The following is a 19043-nucleotide window of genomic DNA, read 5'->3' on the forward strand; positions in this document are numbered from 1 at the left end:
AAATGAACATGTTCGCGAGCTCACGAGCCGAATATTCTTAAGCTCAAGCTCGGCTCGATAAAACTGTCGAGTTCAAAATCGAGCTCGAGCTCGGCTCGATAAGATAAACGAACGAACTCGAACGAGCTTTTTACCGAATCTAGCTCCAAATAGCTCGCGAACCATTTGGTTCATTTACATCCCTATTGCCAATAACACAATCATATATAATTGACTAAATCACATATTTGAAATTGACTAAATCACATATCCCATCCCATTTTCTTTTCCATAATACCCTTCTTCCTTTTTATTTTTTTTATTTAAAAAAAAACTTAATCTTCTAGCCCTCCTCTTTCATCTCTGTTTCCTCCATCATCGGATCATTGACAGCGGTTGTATGTCATTGTTCCTTCACTTCCACCCAGCAACACAAAGAGATGGTACGTCGACGACGATAGCCAACTATGTTGATTTTAAAAGGGGCACCGGGGGTGATCTTTGTTCACCATTCCATCCCAACTTCATTCACTTTCTTTTCATGATCTCCATGTCGTCGCGTTGCATTTTATTTTAGCATTTGGCCTATTTTTTGAGTTTCTTATTATTGTTAGAGGTAAAGCTCAACAAGTCAGAGAAGTCGGTCACAAGAGGAGGAAAATGAGTGCTTTTGGAGGATGAGACTAATTTCATCGATCCTTCGTTGAAAGGTGACTCCGGTCGCTGGAATGTCGGTGTGTCCTTGGTGGCAAAATAAGTTTTGATTTTGGATTAAAGATCTAAATTTTGTGTGTTTTAAGGTAGTTCTATTGTTTAATCGGTAGTTGTTTGATGAAATGTCAAAGCAGACGACGATGGAGGAAACTCATCACGATAGAGATGAAGAAGGATGAATGAGAGATTAATTTTTTTTAGAGGAAAAAATAAGACTATATATACATTTGATCAATCTTCCTTATATTGTTTAGTTTTATCGTTGATATTAGTTTGTGTTTGAGATCAATAATGGATGTTCTGTGCCTTTTTATTTGTTTATCAAAAAGAAGATTGGTTATATTATCTTTAGAGCAGTTTGTTTATTTATCTTAAGAAGTTCACAGAAAATACTAAAAATTATTGATTGAAAATTTAAATAACAAATTAGATTATCTTCAGATATTATATACAATTTTAATGTAACATATTGAAAATGATAAACATAAACAGGTCATGAAGATGTGTTGCAGGTTTCGAAAATTAGTAACATGGACAATTGGCAACACCATGTTGTTGATTTTTGAAAATCAGCAATAACATGGTGTTGCTGATTTCTAAAATTCAACAATAACACGGTGTTGCATTCCAAAAATCAACAACACTTGTGTTGTTGGTTTCCAAGAATCAACCTCGTGTTATTGATTCCAGGAAATCGAAAGTTATGGATAATCAAAATTTAAGTTAGCAACACGTTGTTACTGATTTTAAAAAATCAACATCACAACACTTATTTTTGAAAATTAGTAATATTGTGTTGTTGATTTCTGAAAATCAGCAACACGGTGTTGTTAACTTAAATTTTAAAAGATCATAATTTTTTACTAGAATTAGATCATAGGATGTACAATTTATCAACGATAATTTATCAAACAACCTAGGTAATTATGCATTTTCCCCTATCACGTATGTGGTTTTGAAAATGTCTAAACAACATTGTCGCTTTGTTCCTTTTTGCTTCTCTCTCTTCCTTTTTTTTACTTCTCTCTATTTATTTTTTATTATTCATCAGAAAAACTTTCAAATAATTTTTTTTTACTATGTTGCTAATTTTTTGAAATTAACAACATTGTGTAGCTAACAACACAACGTTGTTGTTGATTTTGAAAAATCAGTGACACAATATTGCTAATTTTCAAAAATCATTACCAACAACAATGTGTTGTTGGTTTTCGACACTCAACAATACCAGCAACAATGTGTGATCCTGTCTGAAAGCAGGGAAGATGGTGTACTAGGCATATGACTGACGTTGATCGTGTAAAAAATCTTAGCGTAGGTAAAAAAGAACTCTGAGTGATCCTATATATATTAAAAGAGATGTCAGCAATTGGGCCAGGGAAGGGGTCCCCTGCACAGATACTCTGATGCTCAAGTCAGTGATCTAATTGAAGGTGATGAACAATAGAACAAACAATGTTTATGAATACCTAAAGTTGCATAGCCTGGTGTACATGCGTATGTAGATGGAGACCCTCTTTTATAGTGTCATTATTTGTCTATGCACAAATCTCAAAACATTTCCAAAGAAGGATAGACCATAAAGATGGTTTGACACCTTTCCCAATATGGACTTGTAATCTTTGCATTTAGCATTGTGGAAGCTTCTAGTGTACAGCTTGTATATAGAATATTCTCTGTCATCCGTGGTAGTTTTGATGTAATCAACCAAGTCAAGTTAGGTTATGTTGTGATTTAACCCTTGTGTCTAAGTGTGCAGGAGCTTAGGAGCATAGGAAATTGAGCAAAAGGCGCCCAAACTGGGTCCAGGCGTCCGGACCAGAAACCTATCAAAACTTGACATGGTGCGATCCGTTGCGAAGAGGATAAAATTTTATCCACGTCTAAGCACTTGGAACCCATCTAGGCACCCCGATCGGGGCTATAAATATAGCACTGATACCAGAAGCTAGATATAACACTTCTAAACATTCTACCTTTTGTTTAGCTTTGTATTCGAGTAATTTAACTGCTGTAAGAGGCTTCTCCGCCTGAAGGTTATTTGATAGTGAGTTTTACTTACTTTGGATTAACAATCTTCTGATTGCAAATCAAGTAAACGATCTGCCTCTTCCTTCTTGTTTGTTAATTGGTTTCTTTTTATGCAACTATTTTCTTAATAAAAGCTTATAAAGATCGAGAAAGGGTATTCATTTTTTTTTGTGCAGGGTAATTCACCATCTGTTGCTGGCCTCCAAGGGACTAACAAGTGGTATCAGAGTCCAACCACTTCAAGAGGACTAACCGCTGATCGAAACACAAGAGATGGTCAAACCGAGCATCTACCCACCTAAGTTCGAGGGGGAATTCACGAACTGCAAGAAAAACATGGAGGTATTTTTTAAAACAGATTTTGATTTGTTATTAATCATGAAGTTTGATTTTGTAGCACTAAAGGGCAAAGAAGAATATCAATGGATGAAAAAGAAGTAAGCCGAATTCGTGGCAAATGGCAAAGCAGAGTTTTATTTGGTTAGCATTTTACCACCTCAAGAAGTCAACCAGATTAGAGCCTATGAGTCAGCCAAGGAGCTCTGGGAGAAATTCTTGGAACTATACGAAGGGACCTCAGAGGCAAAACTCATGAGATGGGATCTACTCCGGAACCATATTAGCAACCTCTGATTAGAAGAAGGTGAAACCGTTGACCACCTCCACTCAAAGATCAAGGAACTTATCACCAGACTCATGAATCTCAGAAAAAGGTAACCAATCGAGATTTGCTAAGGTATGCTCTTAACGCCTTTCCTAGGACTCCTAAATGGATATCCTTAGTAGATGCATATTATATCTCTAAGGATCTAGAGGTAAGTATTTAGAAGAGTTATTTTCGACATTTAAAGTTCATAAAACAAGATGTGCAGATCTGAAAAAGGAACTCAAGCACAACATTGCCTTAAAGGTAAAAGTGGATGAACAAGAATCTAAAACTTCCCTTGACGATGAAGAAACGACGTTCATGGTAAGGAAATTTTAAAAAAAAATCAAACTAATAAATTCAATCAAGTGCAGGGCAAAAGAAGAACAAGAAAGGTAAGATGGTACCACTGCGATGAAGAAGAGCACGTCAAAGACTACTAGCCAAAATTGAAGAATAGGGAGAAGAACAAGATGCCAATCCAGAAAAAGAATAGAAATCTAAAGGCGACGTGGGATGAAACATCGTCTGAGTTGGAGATCGAAGCCCTCACCGGACTTACACCAGTGGCAAATCACCAAGAAGAAGAAGATGAAGCAAACTCATCTGAAATGAGTATCGAGTGCATTGATGAAGGGGGAACAATATCAGAAGGAAGCAACACTTCAGGGGGAGCATCAGAGATCGACAAGGTAAGTCAGGTATGGTCTTTACCTCCTGACCAGTTATTTAAATTTATTAAAATATTGTCAAAAAGTTCTTGCAAATTAGAAATAGAAAATAAAAGTTACTAAAGAAAATAATGAATTAAAAGGAACTCTATCAACATCTTGTCGATTAGAGAATTTCGACAAACTAAAAAAAGGAAATGAAAATTTAAAAGAACAAATACAAAATTTGAAAAATTCTGCATGTTCAACTTTTATTCCTTCAAATTTTAAAAATAATTCAGGACTAAATTGATATTTTAGATATCAAAAGGACCAAGTTAGAAAGTTATCAAGAAAATATATTTCAAGAAATTTTTTGATTAATCTAGAAGGAAATAATCTATTTTGGGTTCTAAGATCATGCTTAGGTAAAATTGTTATGCATGCCTTATTTTTTTAAAGTTTTTTTTTGCATACAAATAAATTACTTTGCATGATTTTTGTTAGAAATTAATTAGAATTTAATTTTTTAAAAAAGAGAATTTCATCACTTATCAATAAGAAAATTTTCAAATTTTTTATCTGACCATAAAATTATTTTGTATGAATTGTTTAAGAAAAATTATATTTGTTCATTTAAAAATATCTTACAGAGTTATTTTTGTAAAATTTATTTTTCTATAGAACTTTATTATTTTCTCTATCTAAGAGATTTTTTTTGAATTTTTTTGACCATTGGTGAAATTTCTATAAATTATTTATGCAAATGAAAATTTTTAATATTAAAAACTCTCAAAAATTTAATTTTTGAAATTTTATATTTTCTACAAAGTTACTTGCTATTAATCATTCTAGAAAATATTTCAAGATCTTTCAAGGTTAATAACTATTTTTTAAGTTTTTTTAAAAATATATCTTTACGTAGAAAAGAATTTATTTTTGCTTAAAATAATTTGATTTTTTTAAAAAACAAATATATCTGCTTTATATATGATTGTTCAATAGTTATAAAAAATTTTCATAATTTTTTCAAATGTAAAATTTTTTAATTAATTTTCTAAAAATAATTTATCCAGATTTCCGAATCATAGAACTTCCTGAACTTTTTTGGATGATAGTCAGTTTTTTTTACCGTTAGACTTTATTTTACATTTATTTCAAGTTATTTTCATGGAAACCCCTTTTTTTTAATGTGATCAAAGGGAGAAAAATAGTGATTAAGTCTAGGGGAGGGTAATTTATCTAATTTTTGGGCATTTTATACTTGCAAAATTTATTACCTTACCGTTATCTATTTTTTGATTTACCTTAACTTAACTTGGGTTGCTCACATTTAAAAGGGAGAGATTGTAAGTACTCTAAAGTAGTTTTGATGTGATCAACCAAGTCAAGTTAGGTCCTGTTGTGGTTTAAGCCTGTGTCTAAATGTACAAGAGCTTAGGAGAATAGGAAGTCGAGCAAAAGACATAGGTAGCGAGAAGGACGACACAGGAGAGAGTCGACGGGCTCGGTGCGTCCGAGAGAAGAGGCGATGTGGAAGAGTACGTGGCGGACAAGAAGGAAACGCGTGACAGTTCTGAGAGATGAGAAATCAGAGAGGAAGGTTACTCGAGAAGGCCGGAAAATAGGGTTGGGTGAGCTTTATTTCAAATGGCCGAAATCACACAATTGAACGAAGCTGGAGCGAGAGCCCGGATTAAAAAGTCAACATAGAGGTTGACTTTAGTCCGAGCGTCGGGCACCCAGACTGGGTCCAGGCACCTGGACCAGAAACCTTATTGAAACTTGACGTGGTGCGATCCGTTGCGAAGAGTATAAAATTTTATCCACGTCTAGGCACTTGAAATCCTTCTAGGTACCCCGATCAGAGTTATAAATATAGCTCTGATTCCAGAAGCTAGATATAACACTTGTAAACGTTCTACCTTTTGTTTTCGAAAATCAATAGTACCAGCAACAATATGTTATTGGTTTTTGAAAATAATCAACAATGTGTTGTTGGTTTTTGACAATCAACAACACAACAAGTAGCTATAGTTTTGTAGCTGCTATAACGTGTATGTTAAATGAATTTTAAGAAGTCATAACTTTTGACTCAAATTAAATCTTGGGATGCACAAAATATCAAATCGAAGATCTCTGAACGAACTTCGATTTGATATATTATGTATCCCGTGATTCAATTTCAATCAAAAGTTATAGTCTTTCAGACTTTAAGTCAACAACAATGTTGTTACTGCTCTTCATATTACTGATCTTAAGAAACCAGCAATTAAGTGTTATTGATCTTAAGAAATTATCAATAACGTGTTACTGATCTTAACAAAACCAACAACAATATATTGTTGATTTTCAGAAAACTAGTAACAATGTGTTGCAAACTTAAACTTTGAGACACCATAACTTTCACTCAAATTAAATCATGAGACACATAATATATCAAATCAAAGATCCCTAAATTAGCTTTGATTTAATATACTATGTGTCTCATGATTCAATCTCTGTCAAAAGTTATGATCTCTCAAAATTTAAGTCAGCAATAATGTGTTGTTGATCTTTAGAAGACGAAAAACTTTTTGTATTGTTGATCTTAAGAAACCAGCAATATATGTAGGAGCTAGGAAATTATAGCTGCTAAACTATAAGTTATTTTGAGAGATCATAACTTTTGATTTGGATTGAACTACAGGATGCACAATATATCAAATCGAAGCTCATTCAAAGATCTTCAATTTGATATATTGTGCGTTGAATGATATAGTCTAAATCAAAAGTTGTGTCTTCTTAAAGTTAAATTTGTAGTTATAGTAGCTATGGTTTGTGTAGTTTATATAACGTATATGCTCAGTAAATTTTGAGATGTCATAACTTTTAATTCAAATTTAACAATGGGATTCACAATATATCAAATCGAAGTTCATTTAGAGATCTTTGATTTGATATACTTTGTGCCCCATAGTTCAATCCTAGTCAAAAGTTACGATCTCTCAAAGTTTAAGTTAGCAACAATGTTATTGCTAGTTTCTTAAAATTAGTAACACATTGTAGCAACTACGAAATCATAGTTGATATAACTATATAACTTTTGATTCGAATTGAACTCTTTGTTGTTGATTTTCAAAAATCAACAACATGGTGTTGCTGATTTCTAAAAACTGACAAAATCTTTTAAAATCAATAACATTATGTTGTTAAAAAATCAACAACAACATTGTGTCACTGATTTCAAAAAAATCAACAATACAATGTTGTTGCCGATTTCGAAAAAGAGCAACACAAAAAATGTGGTTTGGAATTTTTTTCAGACGGACATAGTGTTCCTATTTTTTGATAACCAGTAACACATTGTTGCTTGTATTGCTGATTGTTGGAAACTAGCAACCCATTGTTGCATAAATTTGAAAACCAGGTGTTGCTGATTGTCGAAAACCAACAACACATTGTTGCTGATTTTCAAAAACCAACAACAGATTGTTGCTAGTGTTGCTAATTTTTGAAAACCAGCAACACATTGTTGTTGGTGTTGCTAACTTTTGAAAACCAGTTGCTAATTTTTGAAAACCAACAACACACTGCTGGTGTTATTGATTTTCAAAAACCGGCAAAACATTTTAAAAATCTTTAAATGAGCTTTGTTTCGATATATTATACATCCAGTAGTTTAATTTAAATCAAAAGTTATAGCATCTCAAAATTATAACTTGTAGTTGTAGTAACTATAATTTTGTAGTTGCTATAATGTATTGTTGACTTCGAAAGACCAACAACAATATTGTTGTTGACTTAAACTTTGAGAGACAATAAATTTTGACTGAGATAGAATCACGAGATGCACAATACATCAAATCAAAGATCTCTAAATGAGCTTCTATTTGATATATTGTGCATCCCGTGGTTTAATTTCAGTCAAAAGTTATTGTCTTTTGAAGATCAACAGCAAAATCAACAACAAAAAATGGATAATTTTCTAATGCATATGTTTGAAACGATAATTGTTTTAAGGTGACTATAGGAAGTGATGCAATGGATAACTATTGAATCCGTTGATTTGCATATAAATATCGGAAGCGACTATCGAATCCATTGTGAATATTGGAAGCGGCCTTCTAATTCTTGTTGATTCACACATGAATATTAGGAAAAAGAAAAACTTGTTATTCCAAAGAGGAGATGTCGGTTAAAAATAACATTAATAAAAAATTATCTTAAAATATTAAACAAGATGCTTATAAAGACTGAATACCCTAATTACAAGACAATAATATCAAAAATATTATTAAGTAAGAATTAAGGGTTCCGAACCATATAAAAAACTTTAAAATGATGTAACGTGACACGATGACACAGGTAAGTAAAACAAATTCAATTATTTATAAAGTAAGTCTTCTTTTTTTAAAAAAAATAAGTGTTTAATATAAAATTATTTTCTTTTAAAAAAATATAATTAGTTTTCTATGTTTTATAAAATTTTATATTGTCCTAAATGATAAGATTCAATCAAGACATGATTAAGTTACTATGATAAAGAATGATTTAGCACAAGTTGCCTGAGTTGAAAATAAATCTTTAATAAAGGATTTCAGGCCATCTTCTAAGAAACTTTTACACAAGTGAAGATATGGGATCCTCTGTCCTAGAATCCTTGTGTCCCCGTGTATCACTTATCGTAGTTTATCCACCATCGGCGGCTCTCGGTCGTCGATCCAATTCAAACTATACCCTGGAGGTGAATCAGAGGGATTGCGGCCGGCGCGATCATGGCCCTTGCAATCGCGGCCGGAATCCGACCACTATCGAACGCTGGCTTTCCTCTGCCATTGACTCCAACTCCTGCTCCTCCACTAGCGGATTCCGGCCACCATCGTACCAGTTGCGATCCCCCTAGGTTCACATTCCCTGGTATAGTTTGGGTCATACCGGTTGCTAAAGGCCACTGACGATGGATAGACTGCAGCGAGTAGGACACGGGGATTCCAGGACAGAGGTTCTCGTCTGCTAAATATGAGGAGAAGCGAAATTTCCATGACTCCATTTTATTAGATTTGCCCAGCTTGTCACCAAATATCCACGTTGAAATGAATTTAGTTTAAGATAGGGGCTTTTATGGCTTCTTTTTGGGATCGGAAAAGGGAATGGCAACTAAGGATCTGTTCCTTGTAAGTTCACGAGAAAGGAATTGAGTATCTAAAGGAACTGCCAAGAAACATTAACGAACAAGTTTGGTCTTAGTTGTTAATTGTGCTTGTGAAGTTCTTATTTATTATGGCAATTTATCATACCCGCACTTAAATTTCATAAATAATTAAATCATGCACTATACTTTTACATTTTACCAAAGAGTATACTTATTCCCTAAAATACCCTTCTGCCTATTTTAATCCCAAATGAGAGAAAATTAATAATTTTTTCTTACTTGAATACCAATGTTGGGATTGGACCGATATGATGACATCGCTAGAGGGGAGGGTGAATAGTGATTCGCTTCGTACAATCGTTCTAGTGTGCTCATCTACAATTGATTAGTATGTAGAGGAAATAAATACAATAACAAAAAATATAAACATAGGAGACACGAGATTTTATATGGTTCGGAATCCTTAATTTTTACTCCATAACATACCGTCTAGTGATAATCTACTAGCTCTCTTTTTGTCGGATACCTTAGCTTCTAGAGGTGGAAAGATATTAAACAAGACGCTTATAAAGCATAATAGGTTAGATTTGGGTCTTTTAATCCAACTAATTAAAGAGGATTATATATTGATATGTTTAAGAGAGAATTAATAGACAATTCATTATTGGCCTGATTAGGTTTTGAAAATCTAAATCCAATACCTCTCTCTCCCTCTCCCTCTCTCTCGCCACCGGCCACAACAAGAGGTTCTCTTCTTGTTACCGTGAACCACCTAAAGGAAGAAGATCTTCCTTTTACTTCTTCTTCTTCTTCTTAATCCTTCTCCTTCGCTTGTGGCTAGTATCTTCCGAAGGCAAAGCTTGTTCTCTTGGAGTTGTCTTGAAGAGCTCGGTGTGGATACGAATAGAGGTGAGGTTAGATAACGTCGCAAAAGGTTGATGTCCTTCTCGTTACAAGTCATCCATAAGGTATACCTAGAATAATTATTATTTGATTTTGTTTTATTTTATGATCTTGTCTGAGCGATTGCATCTTGCATGTGTATGGTGTGTGTGACATAATAAATTAGTTTATTTATCGTTAAATCTTTCGCTATGTATGTTTATGAAACGTATTTTTAGCACACATTATATTAGACATATCCCAATAAAATGCAGGACAATAATACTAAAAATACCTTAAATTCTATATGTTACTGTCCAAAAGTGGAGAAGACGAAAAGCTAGGGATGTGGCTTGAAGATTGGCAAAGAGAAGATTCCACATAGTCATGCAACACAAAAGTATCAATGTTGGGCTGAGAAGGGGTTTCCGGCGTTGACCCTCCAACTCTAAAGTCAGTTTCCCGGTGATGTGGAGAATAGCAAAAGAGCGTGTAGAATAACAAAGTTTTGCATACCTCTTCTTGTAGATGAGAACCTCCTTTTATAGTGTCAATGTAGCATCTACGCACACATCTCAAAATGTTCATACGTTTTCCCAAATATCATATGAAAAGACAAGTCAAAAGTGTCCCTGACACTTTTCCTTAAATGAGCATGCATATCTCTGATGCAATAGACTGGAAGCTTTCGAAGTACGATTTATCTGTGAAACATGCTATGTTGTCAGTGGTACAAACCTCCAAAAGGGTATGAGGAGATACACGGGTGGGTCCCCGCGGTAGGCTGACCAGTGGCCGCTCGGCCGAGACACACCCCACCCCCACTCAGCTGTACTGCACTAAGCAATCTCCCTTCACTTAGCTTTTCTGTTGTTGGAGGGTTGTCTCTCGTCCGGACGGACATGCCTCTCGCTCGACAGGGACGGGGCCGGGAGACGCATTGCCTATTTGTCTCTTAGCTTCGCACTATCCGTTGGCCTTGCTCGTCCGCTCAAACATGTCGTCCGCTAGGCCAAAACTGGCCCGCTCAGCCAACTTTGACTCCTTCATTGATTTTGACTTCCATGTCAGCCAGTCTTCTTTTCTTTGACCCATCTTTAGCGAGGCCCCTTTTCATCACTATATCATTATAAAAATAGAAAATTTTAAAAATAGTAAATGATATTTAGAGGTTCCGAAAAGGGTCTAAATAGTACTTTTGAGATCTAAAATTTGACGGTTATAAATTTTCTAGTAATAAACCTAGGTCTTTGAATACTCTGAGTGCTGATAGAGCCTAACTCCAAATTCCGAATAAAAAAATTATGGCCTTCAAAAAAGTTACTCTATCTTTTGAAGGCTAAATTGTGATTTATCTTAATCTCATCACTACTAGTCCCATTTGCAAACTGTTTGCATTCTTAAATCTCTCCTGCTGGTCTTGGCATCCTTAAATCAGGGAGATCCTAATTAGAATCATGATAAATTTGTGTGTGTTTTTGGTCCTTCGCAACTATACTCGCCCCAATACGTTCTTCTCCCTCAAAGGACTGAATAAAAGGGTGGTCCTCGGAACTGAGAGCCGTGCCATTAGTTTCAACCCGAAGCATAGGGTGACTGAACAGACGGACCCAAATAGCTTTCTTGACTGCCTCGCCTAAGGGAAGGCCCGCAGCCGAGATGGAGGGACGAAGGCTTGGCCAGAACTCGCTGACAGGAATTCCAGCCGCTTCCCGTTTGCAGACTTCTTCGACCAACGTGGAGAGGATCGAGTCCATGGAACGATGGCTGAAACTCAATAAGAAGAAATGCTTGATCAAATTAAAGTTGATAATATTTTATCATTTTAATTTATAAAATTTACCGTCAATTTTTTTTTAAGTATTACATTTTTTTTTAAAAAAAAACGTTACGATGTAAATAAAAAAAGTTTACTCGTTTATATTTTTACAGGCAGTACGCAGCAATTAGTTCCTATCTCGCTGCTAGGGCTACGCTGTGACGAATGCTTATGATAATCTTGGCGTCACAGATATGCTATCGTCTTGTTGTTACCTGGGCCAAAGGGGCGTCGAAAATGAAGTTAACTCGTCAATTCGATTGGAGTAGGGTTTTTTTATAAAAAAAATTAATTTCAGATTGACAATTTTTGGGTTTGGACTTGAATTTTTTTGGATTGGTTTAAATTTGGATAGGATTGGAATTCATCCGAATTTAGGATTTAAAATTATGATTAAATTAAATTTTATTATTAAAATTAAGGTATCAATATATAAATAGCAGATGTAATATACGTATAATGAAATATTAAGTTAAAAATAAAAAATTATAGAAAAATAATAATAATAAATTTTGGATTGGGCGGATTAGTTAGATTATTTGGATTCGGATTTAATATTTTTGAATTAAATTCGGATTCTGGTCCGATTTGAATTGAAATTTATTTTAATAACCAAATAAGGTGGATAAGATAGAGCCTTGATGAAGGCCAAAGTAAAGAAAATTAGTTGATGTGACGGTCAAAGTTAAAAAGAGGTTAACATTTGGAGCCGGCATGGGCGTACTTCTTGGTCAAATATTCTAGTTGATTAGACCTCTTGTTCAATTGGATCCTCGAATCCTCCCAGCTCCACGGAATCTCGAGCTGAGTCCTAATTCAATTCAGAACTAAGTGGCATAATCGTTGATCTTTGTCTGATCAGACCTTGTACCATCCCGACTTTGACAGAATCCCGATCTAGGTCCTCAGAAGGTGTAAGTCCTCGAGGAGGGTGAATCTTCAAAAGAACGAAGCCCTTAGAAGGGTCGAGTTCTCAAAAGAGCTGAGTCCTCCAGGGGCCAAGTCTTCAAAGAAGCCAAGTTCTCAAGATAGTCATCACTCTTTAACCGACCTGACCCTGTTTGAGAACAAGGTCCGAGCAGACGTTAAAAAGGACTCAGCCGGCCTACTAGCAAAACATATTAATGACCATCAGATCAACGGTCTAATATTCCTTTTTTACATTTTATGTAACCGTTGTCAAATAATTAAGGGAATATGCTCCGCGTGAGTCGTACAACGAAAACTTCTACCATGCAAAGTACAGAAATTGTAGGTCTATTTCAGGAAAATGGTTAGAATGTCAGAACAGTCAGTCTTATTTTGATAATGCATCAATATTCATACAGAGAGGAAAAGTAACACTATATAAAGGGATCTCCACCTACATACATAGATAAACTTTGTCATTAGAGTTCACTGTTCATCATCCCTGCTCTTCGTTCACCATTTGCCTAACGTGAGCGTCAGAGTATCATGTAGAAACCCCTCCCTGGCCCGATTACTAATATTTTCTTCTCTCAATTCTTGTTTTTGCCACATATGATCATCCACAACACCAGATTCCTCCTGCATAGAGTCTTTTTACAATTAATATCGAAGCCACTTAACCAACATATCATCTTCCTCGCTTTTAAAGGGATCATAATCGATCTTCAATCCAATCTAAATCCACCCAATTTATCTTAATCGACACCCTATTTACAAAGTTAATGTGAAAAAAAGAGGGTTGGGCCCTTGTACCTTTTTAATTTTTTTGCCAACTTTATAGCTTTTCCTTCAACTATGGGTTTGCTTCTGGTATTTCTCTATCTGCTGATTTTTTGACATGCAACTAATGGTAGTAAAAGATGAACTTTGCTATTCCAGTGACTCTATATGGTCAGCCCGTGATTATCTATAGGGAGGTATATCGAATAATTATAGTTGGTAAGTTGGAAAGAGTGTTTTTTTTCTTCCGCTTTATCAAAATTTAAATCCTTATACTATAATACTAACTTGATCCGGCACCACCAACTCAATCCCTTCCCCAACACTTTTGTTATGCAACCAATAATAATAATAATCTCAGTTAGTCTCATTAACTATCCTTAGAGATGATCGGCCCGATCCTACAGAAGTTTTCTACTGATTATCAGGGTAAATCGGGAAGTGTACACGACGGTCAACCCAAAACCCAGCATTCTTTGATTGTACCCTCACTTAGAGAAAAAAAATCCTATAAATATGTCATAGCTAAGTTTAAACCAAATACCTGGATGATTAAAAGAGATAAAAGAGAATTACCAGAATTGACCGGATCAAATCATCAAATCAAATCAAATTAATTTTAGGATTATTCTAATAATCCTATTATAATTATTAGAATAATTCTCAGAATAATTTTTAGAATTATTCTGTTATTTATTAATTGATTAATTGACCGAGTACTTGTTTAAACCCTATATATTGTATTGTCTTGAGAGCAAGTATCAATAAAAAAACAATAAGATTAATTATTACTCTCCTATTTTATCTTCTTTCTATTCTTCTTTTAACATGGTATCAGAGTCATGATCCTTCGTTCCTTCTCTTTCTCTTAATTCTCCCTCACAAATCCTCTTCCCTTTCTTTTTCTGCCGCCGTCCAAGACAAAAGAGGAGTTTCTTTTTTTTGAAATTGCAAAACAAGACGACAAAAGGGCTTCTACTTTTGTGCTACCGCCGTTGTCCACCGAACGCCGGCCAAACCTCGACGTCGACAACAAGTGGTTGCTCAAGCCAAGGCTTCTATTTCCTCCAAGGGGAGTTTCTTTAGGCAAAAGACCCCCTTTCCGGCGATCCAGTCTCTCTACAAGATAAGTTATTTTACTTTAGATGTCAAATACTCAACACTATCAAGGAGGCCAAAAATAAAATTTAGTCCGATGTCAAATTTGTCGCATCATTGGTCATACTGGAAATCTATGCCCTAAAAGACTTGATTGCTCTTGAGTAAAATGTCAAATTTGTCACATCATTGGTCATCCGAGAAATCTATGCCCTAAAAGATTTGCCTCAAATTTCATTGGTGGTTCTACAGCCTCAAGACAACCGTCTATTCACAAGCATATCCTAAAGCTCTCTCATCTGTGCCTACTTGCGGTAAAACCCCAGAGTTTTCATCTACTAATTGGTATATTGATAATGGAGCAACTCATCATGTCACATCGGATTATAATATCCTTACAGACGTAATGTCATATTATGGCTCAGATACGGTTCAAGTAGGTGATGACTCAGGTTTACAAATTGCTAATCTTGGAAACACATATATTCATTTATCTAATCGAACTTTTCACATGCACAATGTCTTTCATGTTCCATCTATCACTAAAAATTTACTTTCTACCCGTCAGTTTTGTCTTGATAACAATGTCATTTTTGAGTTTCATCATAATCATTATCTTATAAAAGATAAAGGAACAAGTGCTATTGTGTTTCATGGGAGAATCAAAAATGACATCTACTATCTTCAAAGTTCTTCAATCAAAGCTTTTGTTGGTGAACACACAAATAAACCAGCTTGGCATGCTCGACTTGGTCATCCTTCTCTTTATATTGTCCAGTCAATCATCAATAGGTATGGTTTACCTACTTCCATTACCTCCTCTCCATCTCATTCATGCAGGGCCTGCATGGAATCTAAAAGTCATGAGCTACCTTTCTATTCATCCGATTATGTTTCTAATTTCCTACTTGAATTAATTCATTCTGATGTTTGGGGCCCTGCACTTATTTTATCTAACCAAGGTTTCCAATATTATGTTACCTTTATTGATCACTTTAGTAAATATACTTGGCTCTATCCTATGAAAAGAAAATCTGATTTATTGGATATATTCTGTAAATTTCAAAATCAAGTTGAACGATATTTTAATCGTAAAATACTTTCTTTTCATTCTAATTGGGGAGGTGAATATCAAGCTCTCCATCGTCATCTTGTCTCTTGTGGAATTGTTCGTCGAATCTCTTGTCCTCACACTCCAGAAAAAATGGCTCTGTTGAGAGAAAACATAGACACATAGTCGAAACTGCCTTAGCTCTTCTTCATCATGCATCAGTTCCACGTAAATTTTGGGATGAAGCTATTACCACTGCTGTATATCTCATAAATCGACTCCCTACTCCATTGCTCAATCATAAATGCCCTTTTGAAACACTTTATAATCAAACTCCTAATTACACTTTTCTTCGAATTTTTGGTTGCGCATGTTATCCATGGTTACCCCTCTACTCTAAACACAAACTTGACTCTAGTTCACTACAATGTGTTTTCCTTGGTTACAGCAATTTGCACCATGGTTATCGTTGCTTACATATACCGACAGGTCAAATTTATATTTCACGACATGTTACTTTTGATGAGGCTCTATTCCCTTTTTCAGTATCTTCTTTGATCTCTCCTCCAAATACAGGTGACACCTTCTTAATACCACCTAATATTGTCAGAAATGATGGTCTCCTAGGTCCTGCTCCGCTCTCTAATAACTCCCCTATACCATCAGAATCACCTCAGGATGCTGCTCTAATCTTGGAAGCCTCGCCGGTCGAAGATAATATACTCTCTAGTTCTAGATCCTCAGATAATGCAAGTCCGTCATCTACATCACCATGTCAGCCTACTTCCTCATCACCATCAACAAGTGATTCAGATGATAATGCTCCTCGTCGCATGCTTCCCATTAGTGACATTTATGAACGTTGCCCAGCAAATGCGACTCGATATCCTCTTCCACGGGCTCTAGTGGTTTCTTCAAAATCTATTGAACCAACTTGTTTTACGCAAGCAAACAAAGATCCAAATTGGCGTAGTGCAATGACTACAGAATTTAATGCACTTCTTCGCAATGGAATATGGAGTCTAGTTCCACGCACTTCCTCAATGAATGTTGTGGGCCCTAAATGGGTATTCTGTCTTAAGTATCGAGCTGATGACTCTCTTGAACTACACAAAGCTCGACTTGTAGCCAAAGGTTTTAGTCAACAACCAGGTATTGACTTCAATGACACTTTTAGTCCAGTCATCGAGATTACATCTGTCAGACTATTATTATCGATAGCTGTTAGTTCCAATTGGCCTGTACGCCAATTGGACATCTCAAATGCATTTCTCCATGGTCATCTTGAGGAAACTGTATTTATGGAGCAACCACCTGAGTTCATTCATCCACAATTTACATCTCATGTTTGCCAACTTAAGAAATCCTTATATGGTCTTCGACAAGCTCCTCGTGCATGGTTTCATCGACTATCCAATTGGTTACAAACTCAAGGATTTTCTGGATCAAAGACTGACTCGTCTCTATTTCACAAATATAATGATGGGTCCATGATATTTTTTTTATTTATGTAGATGACATCCTGATAACCAGTAATGATCACAAGGGCATCATAACTTTATTAAGTCTTCTCAATCAAGAATTTCCTACCTGAGATTTGGGCATTGCTCGTTTTTTTCTTGGTATTGAGCTTATTCCACATGAGGATGGATTTCTTCTCTCTAAGAGCAAATACATTACTAGACTTCTTCAAAGAGCCAAAATGGATGGAGCACGTCCGGTTTCTACACCAATTGCTCTAAACAACTCTACATCTTCATCCTCTCCTGCTCTGCCTGATCCATAGATTTATCGAAACATTGTTGGAGCCTTACAATATGTCACTATCACACGCCCTGCTATTACTTTTGCAGTAAATCATGTTTGTCAATTCATGCATGCTCCAACTGAACAAAATTGGGATAATGTAAAAAGAATACTTCGCTATCTCAAAGGTACTATTCTACATGATCTTCTTTTATATCGTCAATCGTCTCGAGATTTACATGCCTATAGTGATGCGGATTGGGTAAGTTCTTCTGAAGATAGACGCTCTACTAGTGGATATGCAATATTTTTTGGACGAAATCTTATCTCATGGAATTCGAAGAAGCAACCTACGGTATCTCGTTCAAGTACTGAGGCAGAATATAAAGCTATAACAAATACAACATCTGAAATTATTTGGCTTCAATCACTTCTCTCTGAACTTCATCTTGCATCAAATATTGCACCAAAAATTTGGTGCGATAATATTAGAGCAACATATCTCACAGCAAATCCAATCTTTCATGCTCGTACAAAACATGTGGAGATTGATTTTCATTTTGTTCGTGCACATGTGGCAACTCAACAATTATCCGTCTCTTATATCTCCGTTGAGGATCAAATTGCTGATATCTTTACTAAGCCATTATCCAGACAACATTTCAACAAGTTAGCAAGCAAACTCAACGTCAAAGATCTTCCGTTAAGTTTTTCGGGGGGTAAAAGAGATAAAAGAGAATTACCAGAATTGACCGGATTAAATCATCAAATCAAATCAAATTAGTTTTAGGATTATTCTAATAATTCTGTTATAATTATTAGAATAATTCTCAGAATAATTTTTAGAATTATTCTGCTATTTATTAATTGGTTAATTGACCGAGTACTCGTTTAAACCCTATATATTGTATTGTCTTGAGGGCAAGTATCAATAAAAAAATAATAAGATTAATTATTACTCTCCTATTTTATCTTCTTTCTATTTTTCTTTTAACATAAGCCCAAAGTGGACAATATCATGCTATTGTGGAGATATCTAAATTCTTTTCGATCCAACAAGTGGTATCAGAGCCTGGACTGCCAGAAGGTTTAACCGCCGACTGTGCATAAGAGCTATGGTCTGATTGAACCATGTGGGTACAATATTGACCTTGAACAAAGAAAGTGAGGACTCCTATGTTCGGATCAAGAGGATCAGACACCAGGCAGGAAGTCCTAGTTGCAACTAGGCAATGAAGTCCTAGTAGGTCGGGTGGACCGAGGGACAGGAAGACCTGGTGGGTCGAGAATCAGACGTGGGAAGCCTATGGTCCTTTGTTTGAGGGAGGGGATTGTTGTGGTTGCAAGGTTGCAAACATAGTTCCTTATTGGAAACACATGAGAAAGATCATGGGTTTATAAGAAAAAAGATATCTCCATTGGCATGAGGCCTTTTGGGGAGAGCCCAAGAGCAAAGTTCATACCGATGTTAGATTTGTTACATCGTTGGTCATATTAGAAATATATACCCTAAAAGACTTGATTGGTCTAGGGTAAAATATCAAATTTGTCTTGAAATTCGACATTTTGGTATTCAATGTCTTAGTCTATTTAATTCAAATTTT

This window comes from Zingiber officinale, chromosome 8B, assembly GCF_018446385.1.
Source record: "Zingiber officinale cultivar Zhangliang chromosome 8B, Zo_v1.1, whole genome shotgun sequence".
Lineage (NCBI taxonomy): Eukaryota > Viridiplantae > Streptophyta > Magnoliopsida > Zingiberales > Zingiberaceae > Zingiber > Zingiber officinale.